The 22935-nt window shown below is 45.0% G+C and overlaps 1 protein-coding gene across 4 annotated transcripts in view; it reads left to right on the forward strand.

The window, feature by feature from the left end:
- Positions 1–663: 663 nt before the first annotated feature.
- DDC (dopa decarboxylase) overlaps positions 664–22935 on the forward strand; it is a 105336-nt gene continuing 83064 nt past the window's right edge. Inside the window, exons 1-2 of one of the 4 annotated variants that reach the window (XM_070787426.1) lie at positions 10983–11055; positions 11927–12032. The gene's annotated coding sequence lies outside the window, so the exon portion shown is untranslated. Of the gene's footprint in view, positions 688–1526; positions 1683–10982; positions 11056–11926; positions 12033–22935 lie in introns of those variants that run through there. The other 3 variants (XM_070787428.1, XM_019959624.2, XM_070787427.1) reach the window with 3 other exon arrangements.

Genomic DNA, 22935 nt, shown 5'->3' on the forward strand with positions numbered 1-22935 from the left:
ATAAGAGACACCCGTTTGATCTCTGGGTCGGGAAATTCCCTGGTGGAGGGCACAGCAACCCACTCCAGTATTCTTTCCTGAAGAATCCCATGGACAGAGGATTGTGGTCGGCTATAGTCCACAGGGTCACAAAGAGTTGGCCACAACTGAAGCAGCTTAGCACGCATGCAAAGGTGTCTCCAGACCAGATGGCGTGGTTTTGACCCTGCAGAGAGTTGCTCAGTGTGACCAAGGCACGACTGTCGCTGGGAGAGGAAAAGTCTTCTTAAGACCATGGACGGGGGCAGCTTTACTGCATCTGCCTGGAAGATCCACCCACGACAGCACCAGAAGGGATTCTTCACCTCCGAGCTGCATTCCATTGGAAATGTGTTCTGTAGAAAAGTTCCAGTCCACACGGTACAGTAAAAGTACCTAGAATCCCCATTCCAGCATCAGCGAGCCTCCAACTCTGACCTATGGACACAGGACTTAGTTAAGGAGGCTTGGCAGAGGCTGTCCATGACTCATCACTTTTGCGCACACAGCTGACGTCCGGTGACTCTGCCCAAGGCTGCCCCTCGGCACCAGAGCCTGCTGTGCCTGAGTGAGGGCTGAGCAGGGGAATTACCAGCCTTGACAGGCGGGCAGTCTGTCCTACCTCCTTAGTCCTGCGGTGTGGGGCCTGCCCACCTGGCCACCACAGGGGTAAGTGGCTTGGAAGTGTGCCCGGTGCTGCCTAACAAAATAACAACTAACAAAATAAACAACTTGCACTCCAGTCTGTGTCTTAGGGCAGCTTTGGACGAACCCAAACTAAGACAAGAATGTCCCTGGAGTGAGACGACGGGGCTATAGAAGGGAAAACGCCCTTCCCAAAGGTCAGATCCTCACAATTTAACTCCATCAGTGTGCTTGCAACCCAGACCTCAGCAGAATATTTGATGAACAAATATTTTAAATATGATTTATTTTTGAACAAATGATTTTAAAGTTCCTCTTGAAAGAAATATATATGAAAGCAGCAAGGATTCTTTTTTAAGAAAAATGATAAGGGGCTTCTTGCCTTTCAAGAACCCAAATACACTAGAAAGTGATGCATTTGTATGTATGCCTGAAATTAACCCAACATTGTAAATCAACTATACTTCAATTTAAAAAATTAAAAATAACAAGAATATCTTAAAAAGGAAAGAGGCAAAGTTTACACACTGTAGCCCTGGCACAGAAATGAAAGAACAATTTCACAGGATCAAAACAACAAACTCAAGAAACACAAATATTTTTCAAAAATCATGTTGGAAGGATTAGCTTACTCTATCGAGGGAAAAAAAAATCAGAACTTTATCCTAAGACTTACCCTAAAATAAATTTCAGATGGAGGAAAGTTCTAAAGATAAATATCTAAAAGTACAAAATACTAAAAGGAAACAGAAGTAAATGTGTATACATTCTGAGTGAAGAATCGTTTCCCAGGTTCCCCAGAGATTTCTCAAGATTTCCTTGACCTTTATCACTATTAGAAATTAATGTTTAACCAGCGTATGACGCTGGAAAGGCAAGGACTCACGGACCTGAAGCAGTGAGAAGAGTGCAGGGCTTCAGCCCAGCTACCCGGCTGCTCCCACGTGTTCTCCCCAACCCCCAAAGCTGGCAAATCTCAGACAGGAGTGGAGACCCAACAGGGCCAGAATTCCCAGCAAGTAAGTCCTGCTTTCTAACTTGATTACAACTGTTGGGAATGGCTTTACTCTGTCGCCCCAGTGCTGGGCTTTGGCGTAAAGCGGCAGTGCGCCGGCTGTGAGCCTGGGGGTGCTGAGCTGACATGCGGGTGCTCACAGGGGCATGCGCCACCGTGTGATGACGCAGACACGGGGCACCGTCTCCAGACGGCCGCTCACAGCGAGCACAGGACACACGTGGACTCCTCTGCTCTCTGCCACGTGCCACCCATGGGGTCTGGGGCTCCGAGCCCTGTCTCTTCCTCTCTAAGATGGGGGTTTTAACTGTACCTACCTTGTCAGATTTGGGGGAGCACTGATTCTCATAATGTATGGGAAATACTCAGCATATCGGAGATGCTGAGTAAATATTAGCTCTTCCTTTACATTTCTAACAACTGTGACTCTGCAAGGCTGTCCCTTCGTGACATGTGGTGTAGTCTCCTCAGAGGTAAATTCAGAATCTAACTGTGCAGTGGGATTTGAGAGAGTTGAAGGATCTTCCCTGCCAACCTAGCAGGCTCACTATAATCCCATCGGAAGATGCAATTCTGGAGGAGAAACCTTTGCTTCTCCATCCAGCTGGCATTCAAACAAGAACTTCTAGGTGTATTTTGTGTGCTGAGACTCACAAACTTGGTCCCCAGGCATATCCTCATTTCACAAGGGAGAAAACCGAGACAGAGGAGGTGAGAGACGTGGTCCAAGACCTCAGAACTCGTGACCAAGGACTGGGACCTTCCTGTACCATCTGAAGTTTTCTGTCCTGCTACCCTGGGAGAGTGGTGCCTTTTTAAAGCACCTATGAAGCCTGGGGCTTGTAGTGAGTGCCCCAGGAAGAGTTAATAGGAGCTGCTTGGAGACCAAGGAGCACGGTCTGGAGGGATTGGATGGGAAGAGGTTGTGGTGGGAATGGAAAAAGTAGGAGGAGGAAATTCAGGGCACAGCTGGGAGGTGGAGAGTACAGGGCTGAACAAGAAGTGGGAGGCTTCGGGTTCCAAAGCGGGTGAGGGCACATGGGCATAGTCTTCTTGGGAAGTCTCCCTGTACCTGGCCGGGGGGCCCGGTGCTCCCAGTCCTTGAGGATCTCTTAGGAGAGGTCCTGATGGCCATCTTCTGAGGACCTCAGGAGGCTCTCGGTCAGCCTCGCGATCCTTTGTGATGGGGCCAGATGACAGGTCTGAAGGAGTTCACCCCTGCCCTTTGGGCTCACTTGTATGAAGGCTTGGGACAGACATGCCCCAGAGAACTCCACTCAGAGTGGATTGATGACATTCTGAAACCAGGAAAATGTTGGTGCTGCTTAAAATTTAAATCATAACTTCCAGACTTTTAAAAATTACTAAATGATGCGTAAAGAAGTAGAGCCCTGAGTTTCAATGCACCTGGGCCTCTGATGACTGAGGAAGAGCAGGGGTGTTTCACTTTATAGCAAGGTCATTAACAAGTAATCTATTAAGCGGCATGACTTTATAAAATGATAAAAGGTTCAGTCCACCAAGAAGTAATGTATTTCTAAACACATGTAGACCTAATGGAAAAGCCTTAAATATATTAAGCAAATTTTCGTACAACTATGGAGAGAAATCAGCAAATTCACCACCATAACAGACTTCAACACATCTTCAGCAATGACTGTGAGCTGGATGATAGAACAAGCTAACAAGAACATTAGTAAAGATTTAAAATATGTCAACAAGTAAGAGTCTTGGTTTATTTGATGTACTGTCTACCCAATGATTAGAATAACCCTCCACCCAATATTAGAAAACACACTTTCTTCTCTAGAGTACATGAAATGTTTACAAAACTTCAGGATGTATTCATAGCAGGCTGAAGGAGAGTTTCAGTGTCGGTCAGAGAATTGCTAAAATACCAGTCGCTTTCCAACCACAGTTCAATTCAGTTAATTAAATTACAACTGAAGAAAAAAATAAGTAAAAATTGCTGTGCATGTCTGAAAATTTGGGGGAAGCTACAATTTAACTCATGAATCAAATTTAAAATGTAACAGAAATTAAATAATGCTTGGAAATAAGTAGCCAAGGAGGGGCGGCCACGAGGAAATACCCCTCGTCCAAGGTAAGGAGCAGTGGCTGTGCTTTGCTGGAGCACCTTGAAGAGAACCCCATATCCGAGGTAAGAGAAACCCAAGTATAAGACGGTAGATGTTGCGAGAGAGCATCAGAGGGCAGACACACTGAAACCATAATCACAGAAAACTAGCCAAGCTGATCACACTAGGACCACAGCCTTGTCTAACTCAATGAAACTAAGCCATGCTGTGTGGGGCCACCCAAGATGGACGGGTCATGATGGAGAGATCTGACAGAATGTGGTCCACTGGAGAAGGGAATGGCCAACTACTCCAGTATTCTTGCCTTGAGAACCCCATGAACAGTATGAAAAGGCAAAATGATAGGATACTGGAAGATGAACTCCCCAGGTCAGTAGGTGCCCAATATGCTACTGGAGATCAGTAGAGAAATAACTCCAGAAAGAATGAAAGGATGGAGACAAAGCAAAAACAATACCCAATTGTGGATGGGACTGGTGGTGGAAGCAAGGTCCAATGCTCTAAAGAGCAATACTGCATAGGAACCTGGAATGTCAGGTCCATGAATCAAGGCAAATTGGAAGTGGTCAAACAAGAGATGGCAAGAGCGAATGTTGACATTCTAGGAATCAGCAAACTGAAATGGACTGGAATGGGTGAATTTAACTCAGATGACCATTATATCTACTACTGCAGGCAGGAATCCCTCAGAAGAAATGGAGTAGCCATCATGGTCAACAAAAGAGTGTGAAATGCAGTACTTGGATTCAATCTCAAAAATGACAGAATGATCTCTGTTCGTTTCCAAGGCAAACCATTCAATATCACAGTAATCCAAGCCTATGCCCCAACCAGTAATGCTGAAGAAGTTGAAGTTGAATGGTTCTATGAAGACCTACAAGACCTTTTAGAACTAACACCCAAAAAAGATGTCCTTTTCATTATAGGGGACTGGAATGCAAAAGTAGGAAGTCAAGAAACACCTGGAGTAACAGGCAAATTTGGCCTTGGAATACAGAATGAAGCAGGGCAAAGACTAATAGAGTTTTGCCAAGAGAACGCACTGGTCATAGCAAACATCCTCTTCCAAACACACAAGAGAAGACTCTACACATGGACATCACCAGATGGTCAACACCAAACTCAGATTGATTATATTCTTTGCAGCCAAAGATGGGGAAGCTCTATATAGTCAGCAAAAACAAGACCAGGAGCTGACTGTGGCTCAGATCATGAAATTCTTATTGCCAAATTTAGACTTAAATTGAAGAAAGCAGGGAAAACCACTAAACCATTCAGGTATGACCTAAATCAAATCCCTTATGATTATACAGTGGAAGTGAGAAATAGATTTAAGGGACTAGATCTGATAGATAGAGTGCCTGATGAACTATGGACAGAGGTTCATGACATTGTACAGGAGACAGGGATCAAGACCATCCCCAAGAAAAAGAAATGCAAAAAAGCAAAATGGCTGTCTGAGGAGGCCTTACAAATAGCTGTGAAAAGAAGAGAAGCAAAAAGCAAAGGAGAAAAGGAAAGATATAAGCATCTGAATGCAAAGTTCCAAAGAATAGCAAGGAGAGATAAGAAAGCCTTCCTCAGCAATCAATGCAAAGAAATACAGGAAAACAACAGAATGGGAAAGACTAGAGATCTCTTCAAGAAAATTAGGATACCAAGGGAACATTTCATGCAAAGATGGGCTCGATAAAGGACAGAAATGGTATGGACCTAACAGAAGCAGAAGATATTAAGAAGAGATGGCAAGAATACACAGAAGAACTGTACAAAAAAGATCTTTGTACAGACCAGATAATCACGATGGTGTGATCACTGACCTAGAGCCAGACATCCTGGAATGTGAAGTCAAGTGGGCCTTAGAAAGCATCGCTATGAACAAAGCTAGTGGAGGTGATGGAATTCCAGTTGAGCTATTTCAAGTCCCAAAAGATGATGCTGTGAAACTGCTGCACTCAATATGCCAGCAAATTTGGAAAACTCAGCCACAGGACTGTAAAAGGTCAGTTTTCATTCCAATCCCAAAGAAAGGCAATGCCAAAGAATGCTCAAACTACCACACAATTGCACTCATCTCACACGGTAATAAAGCAATACTCAAAATTCTCCAAGCCAGGCTTCAGCAATATGTGAACCGTGAACTTCCAGATGTTCAAGCTGATTTTAGAAAAGGCAGAGGAATGAGAGATCAAATTGCCAACATCCACTGGATCATAAAAAAAGCAAGAGAGTTCCAGAAAAACACCTACTTCTGCTTTATTGACTATGCCAAAGCCTTTGACTGTGTGGATCACAACAAACTGTGGAAAATTCTGAAAGAGATGGGAATGCCAGACCACCTGACCTGCCTCTTGAGAAACCTATATGCAGGTCAGAAAGCAACAGTTAGAACTGGACATGGAACAACAGACTGGTTCCAAATAGGAAAAGGAGTACATCAAGGCTGTATATTGTCACCCTGCTTATTTAACTTATATGCAGAGTACATCAAGAGAAACGCTGGACTGGAAGAAGCACAAGCTGGAATCAAGATTGTCGGGAGAAATATCAATAACCTCAGATATGGAGATGACAGCCCCCTTATGGCAGAAAGTGAAGAGGAACTAAAGAGCCTCTTGATGAAAGTGAAAGAGGAGAGTGAAAAAGTTGGCTTAAAGGTCAACATTCAGAAAACGAAGATCATGGCATCCGGTCCCATCACTTCATGGGAAATAGATGGGGAAACAGTGTCAGACTTTATTTTTTTGGGCTCCAAAATCACTGTAGATGGTGATTGCAACCATGAAATTAAAAGACGCTTACTCCTTGGAAGGAAAGTTATGACCAACCCAGATAGCATATTCAAAAGCAGAGACATTACTTTGCCAATAAAGGTCCATCTAGTCAAGGCTATGGTTTTTCCTGTGGTCATGGATGGATGTGAGGGTTGGACTATGAAGAAGGCTGAGCACTGAAGAATTGATGCTTTTGAACTGTGGTGTTGGAGAAGACTCTTGAGAGCCCCTCGGACTGCAAGGAGATCCAACCAGTCCATTCTGAAGGAGATCAGCCCTTGGATTTCTTTGGAAGGACTGATGCTAAAGCTGAAACTCCAATACTTTGGCCACCTCATGCGAAGAGTTGACTCATTGGAAAAGACCCTGATGCTGGGAGGGATTGGGGGCAGGAGGAGAAGGGGACAACAGAGGATGGGATGGTTGGATGGCATCACCGACTCGATGGACATGAGTTTGAGTAAACTCCGGGAGTTGGTGACAGGCAGGGAGGCCTGGCGTGCTGCTATTCATGGGGTGACAGAGTCGGACACGACTGTGGGACTGAACTGAACTGAACTGGAAATAAGTGATAAGGAAATATACTAATTTTAAAACTTGAACTGCATATTGAAAGCAGCACATAGAAGAAAGAAAATAGTTTTAAATGCTTATATTAGAAAGTAAAAAGGCCAAAAAAATAATGAGGTAATCCCTCAACTAAAGATGTTAGTAAAAGAACAACAGGATAAAGATCACTGCATGCAGGCAACAATAAAGACAAAGAAGATAAATCAGTGAAAAACAAAATAAATGTAAACTAAAGAGGATTAACAAAGCCCAGTGGTTTTTTTTTTTTTTAACTAGTATAATAGGCACAATTTTCGTAATATTAGCTAAAGACAAAAAGAGACAGGAATAGATAAATAATACAGTAATAAAAGGGGATATAATTATAAACCCAACAAACTAAAAAGCTAATGACTGTATCATAAAAAAGAATTCTTGTCATTAAATCTAAAAAGCTGATGAAATAATATCAAATTGGGTTCAAGGAGAAATAGAAATCCTGAAGAGTCCTATAATAAAAATAAATTGACATTAAAACATATCCGCAGAAATGAAGGGGAGGGGCCAATGATTTTATGTATGATTTCTTACACTCTTTTAGCAACTGCAAAATTCCAAATTTCAAAATTATATGACTGTTTCAGAGAATCAAAAAAGAAGAAATTACCTTCAGATCCGTCTGTGAGACCATAGAATCTGACAATAAAACTAGAGAAAAAATTCTATACAAAATGTTAATGCACCACAGTTTTATCCCAAGAATAAAAAGATATTTGAAAATTAGAAAATTTATTAATGTGACTCATCACTTAACAATTCAGAGTAGGAAAACCATAAGATTTTTTACTTTTGGTGCAGAAAATATTTTGATAAAATTAAACATCTATTAATTTTTAAACTAGGAATAGAAGAAATCATCTAATAAAGAATATCCGGGGAGTTCCCTGGCGGTCCAGTGGTTAAGACTCCACACTTCAAATGCAGGGGAACAGGTTCAATCCCTGGTTGTGGAACAATATCCTTCCATTCAGCATGGCCCCCCAAAAAAAATTTTTAAAGGCTATTCAATAAAACCTGGCTGTGAATAGTGCAATGTTAGAAGTGGTCCTTTTAAAGTCAATGGGATGAGATGTTCACCACCACTGCTTCTATTAATACTGCGTCAAAGGCCCTACCTAGAACAGTGACAGGCACATAAAGAATTTTAAAAGTTAAGTTTTCTAGCAATCACATTAGCAAAATTAAAAATATGTGTGCACTGGAGTAGAATATTTTAGTTAGAACAACAAAGTGAAATGTAGCCCTGCATTCAAATTATGTAGTGCAGAAAATTTCCACATTGCTTCAGTGTTTAGATTTAAATTTAAATTATTAAATAAAGTTAACATTCACTTCCACAGGAGCACTGGCTGCACTTCAAGAGCTCAGTAGCCAGATATGGTTCATATCTCTGATGTGGGACAGTGCATCCTAGACAGTGCAATGAGACAAGAAAAACAAATATGTAAAAGAACACTTTCATGATTCACAGATGATACGACTGATTACATTGAAATCCACCTGAATTAACAAATTATTGAAAATTCTGAGAATATAGTTAGGCGGCCAGAAAAAACATCAAACACAAAATCAATTGCAATTCCATATGTTGGCAATAAACATCTATTTTCTTGGATTATGAACAAGAAAAATCACTTTTTCACATATTTATGAGACATTTTGTTTCCATTTCTGGTAAATGCTTGTGTTTCTACTGAATTGTGTTCTTTACTGAAAAGTTCTTTTTAAATGCATATTTCTAAACCCGTCATTCCACTCTACAGGTTGTCTTCCTAGTTTATGTAGTTTGAAGAACAGATATTTTTAACAGTAACATAATCAAATTTGTCAGGGTTTTATGGTTAGCTGATTAAGGAAACCATTTAAGAAATCTTTTTCCTCTACATTCATAAAAATATGTCTATTTTTCTCTATTATCCTAAGAAGTTTGCCTTAATGGTTAAGAATTTAATCTATTAGGAATTTAGTTTTGTATATAGAGTGAGAAATGGATTCAATTCTATTTTTTTCCAAGCAGCCAACCAATTGTTCTAGAACCATTTAATAGTTTAACCTTACTCCATTGATTTGCAATTCCACAAGTTTATTTTCTAAATTTTTGTGGCATTTTTTCCTGGCCTCTCTATTCTGTTAGCTTTGCCAGATGCCTATCCTTATATCAAAACTGTTACAGTTCTGCAGCTTCATCTGTGTTGGTAAGAGTAGAGCAGAAATGTAATACTCTTTTTTCTCAAGAACATGCTGGTCATTCTCAGACTTATGCTTTTCCATTCATATTTTAGAGTCAGATATCTGGGTGGGATTTTGATTAAAGTGCTGTTGAATTTGTTAATCAGTTTGAGTGAAATGGAAATATTTACAATGTGGAGTGTTCTTACAGGTGAGTGGCCATTTATTTCCATTTATTTAGGTCTTCTTGAGTGTCCTCCTAGGAGCTTTTGTGTCTCTTCATACAAGTTTTGCACACCTTTTGTAAGATTTTGTTATGGCCATTCCTAGTGTCCTGTTCCTGACTGAGTCAGAGCTTGTCATGTCCCTGGGACGGGGAAGAAGCCACCCAGGTTACCAGCAGGGTGAGAAGCAGGTCCAAGCTCAGACCTGGGGCCTGATGTCTAAAGCCTGCACTGCATCTTCAGGAAACTTCACATCTTGTTTCTTGATGTTGTTCAGTCGCTCAGTTGTGTCCGACTCTTTGCAACCCCATAACTGCAGCACACCAGGCTTCCCTGTCCTTCACCATCTCTTGGAGTTTGCTCAAACCGATGTCCACTGAGTCAAAAATTCTTGTTTTTACCTTCCAAATCAATTCATATCTATTTATTCTCTTCCCTACAATTTACTCTCCAAGCAACAGTTGGTGGAACATTTAAACCCTCAGGAACAACATTTCTCAGCCTCCAAGACTTCAGTAACTGGAAATGCCCTCCAAGAGCAGTCAGGCCCCATGTTGGGGCTCCCTTCTGGGCGGTTCCCTTCTCACAGGCTTGGCTTCTTAGCCCTGGTCACAACTGGCCACTGTGGCTTTCTCTCGGCTTATTCACTCACCATCTGCATCCTCTCCTGAGGTGCCGCACAGCAAGCTCATCTGGCAGTGCCCAGCCTGCCTGGTGAAGGATGCCCTGCTAGGTCACGTGTGCTAGCTGTGTGACCCTGGACAAATTTCTGAGCCTCTCTGGGCCTCCATTTCCTTATCTATAAACTGGGGGTGATGATCATATTTACCTTCTTATGGGAGTTGTGAGGGACTGAGTGATTCTGTGTAATAGGAAAAAAAAACGCCTATACAAGAAACTTTTTAAACGCTAAATGTAGTATTATTGCAGTCACTATGAAACTGGAGGTTTCACTCTGGTCTCACGGCGCCCTCTCGCAGAGGTCGGTCATCACATCTGGATCCCTCCACTCAGCCTCCACGGTGATACAGGATTCACAAGAGTCTGCGCTGGGCCAGGCTCCCGGCTCAGCGGGCACCGCGTGCAGATCCCGCTGGAGCCAAGCTTTCCAGCCATCCCGTCCAACTTTCCCCCTCCCTTCCAGGCCTCTAATCGTGCAAAGCGGGGCCGGGAGACCAGATCCTCTGTGGCTCCTGGCGAGGTGGTTCCGAGCTCAGTTGGCACAGCACCCTGAGGTCTGATCCCTGCACTCAGAGCAGGGCGGAGGGAGGGAGGAAGCTGCGCGGGGCGGCCCGGGTCCCTAAAGGCCCCGCCCATCGGCCCGCCCACAAGCCCCGCCCACCGGCCCAGCCTTGGCCCCGCCCACTGCCTTGGCCCCAGCCTGCTGGGAACCCAGCAAAACAGATTCCCCTTTGAGCAGATGCTGTGTCATTAAAGCCAAGGGGGAATGGCTGTCTGTGGTCTGTGCGGAGTTCCCAGCTCCTGGCTGCACCACATGCCACGTGTGTATATGTTTGTGATGGTGTGTGTGTGTACATGGCTGTGTATGTGTGCCCTGTGTAGTTTATGTGTGTGTGTGTGTGTGTGTGCCTGAGCATGTGTGCCATAAGAGAGTGGATGGCGGGAGCCGGGGAAGCTGGTGCCCTGCTGGCCTACGTGGGCTCCGGCCAAGGTGGGCTCTGGTCTCAAGCCTAGGTGGGCTCTGGCCTAGGTGACCCAGGCCCTTGGGACCTAAGCTCTCCTTAACTGAGGAAGGAGCCCTGCTCCATAAGGCCTGGATCAGCCTGCGCAGTGAGGTGGATGAGATGGGAAGCCCAAGTTCAAAGAAATCCCTGATTTGAATGCTGGTCAGCTTCAGGGCTAAAAGAACAGGACATTGAATTCTGTTCAGTGTTGAATCCAGGATTCAAATCCTTGCCTGCCTCTGTCTCTGTTTCTCCATCTGGGCTCCTGGGCTTGGCCCTTGCAGCCTCCTGTGGCCAGGGCAGTCCCCTGCACAGCACAGTGGGGCCCGGTGGCCCCAAGCAGGTACAGCACTGACGCAGGGCAAGTCCTCTCACTTGCCTTGCCCAGGCCGGCCTTTCTTTGCCCCTTGGGAGAGCCAGGAGCCTTCTGCTGATCAGAGGTTGCCTGGAGAGACTCCAGAAGAACTGGCCCCGGTCTGGCTCCTGTACAGGGCCCTGGAACCCTGAGCCCCTTTCCTTGTCTTCTTGCCCTCCCCGCTCCCAGGCCCTGCAGGCTCCGCTGTCCCTGGTCCCTGCTCTTCCCTTCAGGACCCTCACGTCCTGCGGAGGGTGGGGAGCAGGAGGACGGGGGGTGGGGGGAGACGCTGCAGAGTAAATAATCAGAGCGAGCTGCTCTGATTGGCTTTAGGGAGGCGGACACTGTCTACATAAATGGCAATTGCATCCTCTGTGCCTTTTAACTGTCACCAAGGAGGAGAGAGGAAGAGACAGAGAGCAATCACCTCGGGCTGCCTGTGAGTACCGCTCTTTGTCCTCATAGCCTGGGGGGACCAGACTCAGAGGGGAAGCCAGTTCCTGGTGCTGGGGGCCCTTAAGTTTGGGGATGCTGGGGATGGGAGGTTTGCCTGTTGATTGCAGCTGGGTGGATCTCCTCTGGCCAGCTGGGAGGGTTGCATCAGCTGTGTGCAGGTGTGGCAGGCTACCGGAACTTTTTGAGAAGATTGGTGCCAATCTAAGTTCCCTGCTTTTGTGTGTGGCATGTCTAAGCAACAGGTGAGATAAAGAATCAGAAACTTCTGAAAATTTTTAGCCCGTGATCTCTGAGCCATAATAGCAACAGAACAGAGCGAGTAGAAATGATTTCTCAGGCTGGTTCGTGGTGCATCTGAAGCGCACAGAGGCCAGGAGATGGAGACCCGGGGAGAATATGGACCCCTCTTGTCCTCTGCTGTGAAGGGCATCCTCCTGCACGATGCTTGTAAAAATCAATTGGGTCCGATGTTTACAAAGGGCTAAGTACACAGTAGGTGGTCATTAATGTGATCTATATTACTAATAAGCGAGTAAGTAAACTGCAGGTGGGAAAACGCGGGGATTCTAATTCTGGTGAGGGAACCATCTGCTCAGGGTATGTTATTTTCTCCCGTTTTCAAGGGAAATTCAAGTAGGCGACTTGGGTTTTCTCCTTCATCCTATTTCTCTCACAGGCTCCAAGAGTTGGGTCTTTACAGTTGATTTCTTATTTAAATAGCAGTGTTTTTCTTCTGAGACAGAACCAAAAACAGAGGGGACCGTTGCCACATAAAAAGCAGCCAGGACAATGGTCACCCTGGAATGGTTAAGACAGGCAAGATGAGGAGAATCTGGGTGTTTCCTGAAAAAAATCGTGACATTCACAGCAGCCTCTCTGTGTCTCCCAGGTCCATGGCAGGTGGGCTGGCGGTTTGCTTACAATGATCAAAATAAAACAAAATCCCTTTGTGAAAGTGTTAGCCACTCAGTTGTGTCTGACTCTTTGCAACCACAGAGACTTTAGTCCACCAGGCTCTTCGGTCCATGGGCTTCTCCAGGCAAGAGCACTGGAGAGGGTTGCCATTTCCTTAAACTTCCACGAATTCAAATAAATAGCTGGGCAGTTTATTTATGCACTTTCCCCTCTTCATGATGTTTATTCTGAAGGTCTTACCTTGTTAACTCGTCATCTGAGTCTGGTGGCAAGTTTAGGGAGAGACTGCAGGAAAATTTGACTCCCTCCATATTTCGGAAAAGCTGTCCTCAGTCTCTTGGATCTCTTCGGCATTTCTGGAGGAGGACACTCGGGGCGCAGGAGGGCAGCAATACGGCCTCAGAGGAAAGGTTAAAGTCCCCCTGTGCTCTGCATCCAGCGAGGTTCCCTGTAAGTGAGGGGTGTGGGGGACCCCAGACCAAAGGGAATTGGATGGTGTCCTGAGCTCACAGACCACGTGTGAAACCACTGATGAGCTGAGGGGCTTAGTCCAGCCACCTGCTTCCCTGAGCCCATCTCCTCATCTCGAGAGTGGGGATAATTTTGCTGCTTTGCGGAGCTGCTGTGGAGATTTAGGGCAGAGGTGAAGGGCTACCCCAGGCCATGGACGGTCACCATTGAGCATTTGTCAGGGTTTGGAGGAGCTGGGGGAGAAGTGCTTCTGCCAGGTCGTTCAGCCTCTGCCTGTTTCTGTCGTGTTGGGACCAGCGCAGGTTGGGGCCAGTGCCCTCACCTGGAGCGTCTTCTGGTGACCAGGCAGGACCCTGACAACACTGGCTCTGTCTCTCCAGCCCAGGTGGGAGCCCCTAGGGATAGGCACTCTGACTCCTCAGGCCACTTGAGAACGCAGGTGGCAGACAGCCCAGGTGTGTGTGTGGCTGTCCAGCCACAGGGGTCAGGAGGAGGCTGGCTTCAGGGTTGGAAATGCCAGCAGAGCTGTTCCTCTTACCAGCTCTGGCCTCGATAGGAGCATCCGCCCCTCAGAGCCTTAGCAAGATGGCAGTGTTAACACTGGCCAGGGTGCTGAGAGTGTGAATGATATAAGGCATCCAACGAACTCAGCAGAAGGCCAGGCAACACCGATTCCTTTGTTTTCTTGGAACATAGGATGGAGCCACCAAGTGGCAAGCATTCCCAGGATTTGACTTGGGTGATCCTCAGTTGCAGGCTCGTGAGTGATGTGGTGACAGGCCTGCACCCGTGCCCAAGGAGTGAGTGTTCACAGTGAATCCAGAAAGTCAGTGTTTACTCCTGACCCAATTTGTGGGAAAAAGTGGGGACTTCATAAAGCTTGTGCCAGAGATACTGCCTAGACGCACAGTGGCAGGTGGCAGGTGTTTATTCTAGCTGGGAAGTCAATATGTATTGTAGTCACAGGGCATCCTGCCTGTGATGAAAAGAAGCAGGCAGCTAAAACATCGTCTCAAGTCTATAAAAAAGGCAGAAGGTTGTGACCTTTTATCAATTATTAACGTGACTCCAAGAGAATAAGAGAAGGGGGCAGGGTGAAGGATCGAGAAAAAAATAAGGAAAAAAGTTAAGGGGGAGGAGGTCTAGTCTGACACTAAATTAAAATGGAAACAGAAGAGGAAAGTTCAGATTCAAGTGACTGATGGTTCTTATGTGACTATCCTAGAAGAGTAAACAGGAGTGAAAACGATAAAATTTTAAGCTTAATTTGAAGCTTAAATTTGAAAACTTTAAACTTAATTTGAAAAGCTAGCAGGGATGGCGTGTTCATGCCTACGAAGCCTGATGGGTGACATTTTTTTTAATTCTAGTTTTTCTGGAAAGAAATTTGGCAACATACCAAAGAACTGTAAAACTCACACCTTTGAATCCCATTGGGAATGATTATCTCTGAGGGACAGATTCAACAGGGGAGAAGTGCTTGGCCCTATGGTGGGTAGCCCACGGCTGCTTTCCCCACAGGAGTGCTGTTCACAACAGCCAACAAACTGCAATTAATGTGGGATGTGACACTTTGAAATCAGCAGGTATTGATAAGGTACATATGAGCACGATATTAATGTAATTGCACACGGTGTCATTAGGCTTCGGGGAAAATAGGTGGTAAGAGGCTGCTAAACGACACACATGTCCTGACGACAGCTGTTTGAATGGTCTGAGCTCAGGGATAAAGTAAAATACTATTAACTGGCTAAATGTCACCAATAATTCTCTACTTTTGAAGTTGCTTAAATTGTGAGTTTTTCAGCCAGCTTTGTATTCCATCCCAACCCATCTGCAGGAGCATGAGTGGAATCAGTATCTTCCCATGAGAGTAAGATTGAAAAATTGTGCTGTGCCTTTCTTTATGGCTCCTTCTCATAAAGAGTTTCTGGCCAGGAAAATACTAAGATGGGGACTGTTCATTAAGCAGGGACTGAATCAGAAACAGATGCGAGATTCTCATGTCAGAGGAGCGAGGCTTTCCTCTCTAAGTTTGATCTGCATCCAGGGCGGGCATGCTCTCTCCTCACCCTCCATTTCTCTCCTACTTCCCTGGCGCTCTGTCTGACCCCGTGATGATCTGACCTGCTTCTTTCCTAACATAAGGATGCATAAATGCCAGACTTAGCCAGCATTCTGAGTCTGAGAATTGCAGTGTCCTGTGCCTGCAGCATCTCGCTGCCCGATTACAAGGGGCCAAACCAGGACTCCAGAGGTCGTGGAGCCAGCCGGCGGCTACCCAGCCACTTACAGCAGAGCCAGGACTCACGTTTGTTGCTCTGACCTTAACCCCTGCTCTCTCTGCTTCTCACGACTGCTGGGAAGAGGAGCACGGTCGAGGGATGGCAGAGAGGAAGACTCTGGTTTTATGAAGTGCAGTAGGGAACCTCTCTAATCCAGACCCAGCTGGCCAGAGAGGAGGTGCCCCCTGGTGTCCAGCCCTGACAGGGAGAGCCCACTGCCCATCGCTCAGGCTTCTGTGGGGTTCCCCTCTGACAGCAAACTCCTGGTGATGTTGCCATGGCATGGACCACAGAAGCGATAGTGTGCCCTACTTAGAACCCTATGTGATGCTTAGCGCTGTGCCATTTTACAGACTGAAGACGGAGGCGTGGAGGCCCAGTGGCCTGGCCAGAGGCCCACCTGCAGTGAAATGTGGCAAGCAGCTTGTCCTCCTAGTTACCCTGTGTCAGGGATGCAATCGGAGAAGGGAGGTGCCCTTGGAGACTGCCTCCTCCTGGCCTCTAGGGAGCATCTAGGAAATCATTCCCGGAATCTCAGGGAAAAACTGGTTTTTCATTCTGATCTAGAGGGTTGATCGTACTGTTTCCAGGAAACCCCCAAGCTGTTGGAGATGCACTGTGCCTGTGTTTGAGTCCAGTGCATTCAGTTTGTGGTGGGTCAGGGGTCAGAGTGCTGCGTCCTGTCTCTCTGAGCCTCAGTGGATTTATTGCTCAGGAGGTGATAATAGTCTTGATAAGATTGTTAGGAAGATTAACTGGAGCCCCTGCAAAAAGTTGACATTGCACTTAGTACATGTAAGTTAATGTAAATGTTGACCATTTTTTAAAAGAAAAATTGTGTTGAACTGTACTTGATTTACAATGTTGTAAGTTTTGCTGTGCAGTAAAGTGATTCTGTTACACGTACATATATTTTTTAAAATACTGTTTTCTTTTATGCTTTATCACGGGATATTGATTATAGCTCCCTGTGCTGCATAGTAGACCCTGGTGTTTATCCACCCTGCATATAATAGTTCATGTCTGCTAACCCCAAGCTTCTAGTCCACCCTGCCCCCGCTGCCCCTCCCCCTTGGCACCCACAAGTCCATCTTCTCTGAGTCTATTTCTGTTTTGTGGATAAATTCATTTGTCACTTAATATGCTAATCTCAGGTCCATCCATGTTGCTGCAAATGACATGATTTCATTCTTTTTAATGGCTGAGTACTATTCCATTCCGGTGGCTCAGAGAGCAAAGCATCTGCCTACAATGCAGGAGACCCAGGTTCGATCTCTGGATTGGGAAGATCCCCTGGAAAAGGAAATGGCAACCCACTCTGGTACTCTTGCCTGGAAAATCCCATGGATGGAGGATCCTGGTAGGCTACAGTCCATGGGGTCGCAAAGAGTCAGACACGACTTCACTGTTTCACTTTTTACTGTTCCCTTCAATATATGTACCCCATCTTCTTTATCCATTCAGCTGACAGTGGGTATCTAGGCTGCTTCCATATCTTGGCTATTGTAAATAGTGCTGCAGTGAACGTTGGGGTGCATGTATCTTTTTGAAGCCAGATATTTGCCCAGGAGTAGGATTGAAGGATCATATGGTAGCTTTATTTTTAGTTTGTTTAAGGACCCTCCATACTGTTCTCCATAGTGGCTGCACCAATCACATTCCCACTGATAATGTAGGAGGATTCCCTTTTTTCCACACAGTCTCCAGCATGCATGGTAATGTTGACCATTTTTAAACTGATGCAAGAGTCCCTATTTCACCAAGAACACCTCAGCTTAGGTAAAGTAGTTGTATGAGTGTAAGAAAGTGGTAAGAGAGTATAGAGAGGACAGAGTGCTTGGCAGGATACATGGGCTCTGCCTCAGCTCTGCATTCATCCCTGGGAAGACTCTCAGCACCTCTTCCTCCTGTACGATGAGGGTAGCAGTGGCACAGATGTGGTAAAGCATGCAGCAAGTCAGGACTGCCTTTTGGGGCCTCTGTTCCTGCCTCTCCCTGCTCCCCTGGGGCCCTCACAGGCTGTGTTTCCCCAATTACAAGGGCACCTGGGTCCTGGGAGCATTTTGCCAATGGAGGGTGCTGGTGGGAGGTTGAAGAGCAGAGGTACCCACCTCCTTTGTGATGCTGGTCGTCTCCTCCACGGTACCAGCTCCCCCTGGGTGAGCCTAACAAAGTTGTGGCTTTGCACTAATGGCCCGAGTCCCAGCTCCAGAACACAGTCTGCACCCCCCCACCTGGCCTTAAGGCCCCTAAATATCTCACTGTTAGTTAGCGTGTTAAGTGGCACAAACGATGTTAGAGGATTTTTTTTTCCCCAAACAGGTTAACAGATCACCATCCTTAGTGTTAGATAGGTCTCATTGCTAGAGGCTTGCTGACAGCCTTGGCTAGAAGCCTTTCTCCCGTCAGGATTGTTTATTCTCTTTGTGCCCATAGAGAGGATGATCATCCAGAAACCAGTCAATTTAGGGGGAGATGAGCCAATTTAGTTTTGCGCCCAGTATTCATGTGCTTGAGGTTTTAAAAAAGAGACAAGGCCTCACAGTTCCAGAGGGAGAAGTGTTTTTTGAAACATAAATTATGGTTTGTTTTTCCTGGAATAGTGGTTTTTTGTTTTTTTTTTTTTAAAGTAAGCACTTCTCTTTTTATCCTGATAGAGAAGGAAAGCCAGGAAAGGTTGATTGAAGAGTCTGCTGTCCCAGGGTTTGAAACCAAAATAAAGGTTTGTCTGAATCCACAGGCAGGACCATGGACAGATGCAAACCACCTTGGTTCTGATCTTCCGCCCAGAGGCATGACCATACTCAGAGCCCTGTGCGGTGGGAGTGGCTGGCCCTGTGTGTTCAGGGCTGGCTGTGCAGTCACCTCGTAAGCTCTGCACAGGGCCCACCCAACCCCCACCACCAGGGAAGAATTGGCTGGAGCCTGCACCCAGCTCTCTCCAAACACCTGTGGCAAAGGCAGAATTCCAGGAGTCCAGGAAGGGGAATATTTTCAACTAGGACCACAAGGACTGCTGGGGCCAGAGCAGAGGGTAGCTCAAATCCAAAATGAACTTCTGGGTGCAAGACTGGGGAAACCAGGTCAGTTCTAAACCTGCAGGGTTAAAGGCTCAGCGTGAACTGTACACAGGAGTCTGGGAGAAGGCTCAGGATTCCCTGGGGAAAGGGCAAACTGTCTCCTGTTTTTGTGGGAGGTACATGATGAGCTGGTTTATGGTTGTCTTAAAGGTAGAGAGTAGGATCTAATATGTCAGAAAGAAAATGTTCAGAGGACAAAAAGATCTTCCATTCATTCATTTTCTCATTCCTCATTCAGAAATCAGTCACGGTACTTACTGTGGTGTAGGGTCTGATTGGTCCTGAGAAACCAAAATAAAGAGTTGAGAACTCTGCTTAGAGAAGCCCGCAGTTAGCAGGGGATGACAGTGAAATGATGCAATACAAAAACGAATGGCCTAAGGGTCAGTCAGGAGGCCTGGGGGCCTGCAGACGGGTTCATACGGCCTCGAGCAGGTGGGGCTCACCACAGGGCTGCAGCTGCGACCAGATAATGTCAACAGCCACCGTTCCAAGGCCCGGAAAGGCATCAGTCATAACCTTTATCATCGCCTACATCTTCTAGACAATATTTGCTCAGCTTGAGGGCTGAGACAGCAAACAGCTCCACAATGAACACAAGATTCTCTGTGACTTTGTACTAAAAGTCTTCTGGAAAAGTCTTTGTGGGAAAGAATTGGCAAATAAAGGACAGAATGATTAGAAAATAATAATCAGGTCTTATCTTACAATTTGACTGGGAATATTTCTTCGGAAGGGTAAGTTGGTGCATCTGTCAGTTTATTTTTCCCAAGACCTCCCATTTGGCTATCCATACTCATGTATTCCCATTAGAAGAGAGCGGCTGATACTCCAGGAACCTAAGCGTCCTTCTGAAGCCTCAGAGCATCCCTGGAGCCTTAGTAGGGCAAATAGAAGTTGTGAGAATATTTACTCTAAGAAGCCTTTTTTAATAATCTTGCACAAGGAACAAATCACAAAGAAACAGATCCTGAGATCTGACTACATTAGAATTCTTATAGGTCAGAATAAAATTAAAAGCAAAACTATATCAAATAAAAATGAGGAAAATGTCTGCAAAATATATCACACATAGGGTGCAAGTATTTATTATATTAGTGTTCTTGTAATTAAATAAGAAAACATCTAAAAATGTAATGAACAAACAGTTCATTAAAAAGGAAATCCAAGAAAAGAAATCTCACACCACTATCCAAAGTCGTGTGAGAAAACTATTTGTCTTCATAGATCAACATGAAAGAAAATCACGAAACTTTGCCTGACTGGCAAAGCTGAAAACGTATATCAAGCCCAGTGCTTGCCATTGTGTGGCAAATCTAGAGTTTTTATACAGTCCCTATGAGTGAGTAATTTGGCAAAAATATTTTCTGGGGACAAGTCTGGCCATATAATTTTAACCAGGTGGCCCAGCGGTAAAGAATCCACTTGCCAATGGACACAGGAGACATAGGGAACTTGGGTTCAATCCCTGGGTTGGGAAGATCCCCTGGAGGAGGAAATGGCAACTCAGTCCAGTATTCTTGCCTGGGAAATCGCATGGACAGAGGAGCCTGGCGGGCTACAGTCCATGGGGTGGCAGAGAGTTGAACATGATGGAATGACCGAGCATGCACACAAAATATGTATCTCTATAATACTTTGTTCTAAAGGAATTATAGAATAAATACTTTTCCTAAGAAAATTTTGACACAAAACAGTGAAGAAACAAAAGATTGAGGTTGTATATTTCAGTGCTTTATAGAAAATCTAACATGTATTGAATGCTTATTTTGTGCTTTTCCTCAGCTGTTCCCATGTACTTATCTAATTATGATAAAAATTATTTGAGACAGAGCTTTATTATTGTGTTTGTGTTCAGTTGAGGAAAAGGAAACCACAGTGGCATCTATGTCATGCTGTGCAGAGTCTTAGTTCTTGATCGTGCAGGGTTGGCCGTTAGGCTACACCAACTGTCCCCACTAACGTAGGTGATAACCAGGGATGACGTAGATATTCAACAATAGTGAGGTACGTTGTGAACACAGCACATTCACCCTCTGGAACACTATGCAATTGGGAGAAATCATGCAATAGAAAAGTATTTATCAACCTGGGAAATATACTCATAATTACTTCGTGAAAGAAAACAAGCTAGCAAAAAGATCAGCTGTTTGATGCAATTTTGGTTGAATTTGAATCAAGTCAATTTAAAATACGGCAATTTGAAGTAAAACCTAGTTTTACTCTATGTGTGACATTTGACATAATCAGAGTTGTTCCAAGTGAAAAATAAATTTAGAAGCCTTCAGGCCCAAGGAATTATGAACCCAAAAGTGTACATATAATGAAGGCTTCATGGCTTTGCACTCAGAGCCTTTGGAAATTCTGGCCACGATATTTTGGATAAGCCCCCTTGACCTGCAGCTTATGAAACACAAAGGTGCAATGGAAACTCAAAGACTCAGTTTGGTGTTTCTCATGCTATTATTTTAGCCTTTGCTGTTGCTGAAATTTTGAATCAAAGCCTATATCATATCCAGTCACCGTCACTCATGCGTTCACTATGTGAAAATTGTACCCCCAAACAATCATCTGGATGTGGAGGTTTGACCCAGTCAGTAACCTTGATGGAGCCTGGAACCTTCCATGGGTGGCTTCTATACTATTCCTGGAGGATATCTGAACAGAGAACTTTGGAGAGAAGGCCAAGAGAGGAGAGCCACCACAGGCTGATTCCCGTTTCAGAGACACTCTCCTCAGCCAGACTCACTCAGGCTTCTCTGAGCCCACTCCTGAGTGCAGGTTTGCACCTCAGGGAGCTGAGCCCAGCTGTAGCAGAAAACCACGCTAAGTTGGTTTATCTAGAGAGCTTCTGCCCTTGGGATACAATTCAGCTCTTCTTCCTCCTCCTGGCCTCAGGGAGCTGAGCCCAGCTGTAGCAGAAAATCACGCTAAGTTGGTTTATCTAGAGAGCTTCTGCCCTTGGGATACAATGCAGCTCTTCTTCCTCCTCCTGGACACCCAGCCAAACTATTCTTAGTAAAGTACCATGTGCTTCCTAGCTCTACCTGTCTTCTGGAAATCCCCACTGACCCCTGTTGTATTTGGGAGACAGTCTCCCTCTCCTATTGCAATAGTCTTGAGTAAAACCTGTCTTGATATGTTTAACATTAAAATTGTCAAAAAAAATAAAAGAAAAGCAACACAGATGATGGGAAATGATGGAAGAAGTGCTGAGAACATGATCTCAAGATCATCAGCTAGATACAGTGGCTTGTAGAGCCATCTCCCAACACTTACTCCCACAGGAAAACTAATCTTGATTTATGAATCTTTGAACTATTAGAATTAAGAAATGTATCCATGACTTAGCATACAATTGTCTCTTATAAGAAACAACAGGGAAGGGTGTGTGCCAGAATTTTTGAGTGGTGGGATTCTAGATGAATATTTTTCTTTCTTTGTGTTGTCCACATTTCCAGTTTGGAAAATATAGTCCATGCTTACTATTCATAGATTTTCTATATGCAGGTGCAACTGTTTTCAACAATTCATTTGTATTATTAGTCGCCACAGTGGTGCCTTTATGATCATTCTTGGGCACACAGACATAAAAGGATTAAAAATTTAAGTTGCCCAAGGGGCTTGTTGCCAGCAGAATCTAATAAGGCAACACTCTGCCTAGTTGCTTCAGCAAGTGGTCTAATTACTGCTGTGTCTTTATGTTATTCTTGGTTACCTGACTATTAAAAATGGCCCCCAAATATAGTGCTGACGTGCATTCCAGGGGTCCTACATGCAAGAAGGCTGTGATGTGCCTTAGGGAGAAAACACATGTATTAGATAAGTGACATTCATGAGTTAAAGAGTTGTTGGCCAGAAGTTCAAAGTCAGTGCGGCCAAGGTGTATTAAATAAAGTGTATTTAAAAGGAAATAGGGTTTCCCATGGAGAAGGCGATGGCACCCCACTCCAGTACTCTTGCCTGGAAAATCCCATGGACGGAGGGGCCAGGTAGGCTGCAGTCCATGGGGTTGTGAAGAGTCGGACACGACTGAGCGACTTCACTTTGACTTTTCACTTTTCATGCATTGGAGAAGGAAATGGCAACCCACTCCAGTGTTCTTTCCTGGAGAATCCCAGGGACAGGGGAGCCT

Source organism: Bos indicus, chromosome 4 (genome assembly GCF_029378745.1).
Source record: "Bos indicus isolate NIAB-ARS_2022 breed Sahiwal x Tharparkar chromosome 4, NIAB-ARS_B.indTharparkar_mat_pri_1.0, whole genome shotgun sequence".
Classification (NCBI taxonomy): Eukaryota; Metazoa; Chordata; class Mammalia; order Artiodactyla; family Bovidae; genus Bos; species Bos indicus.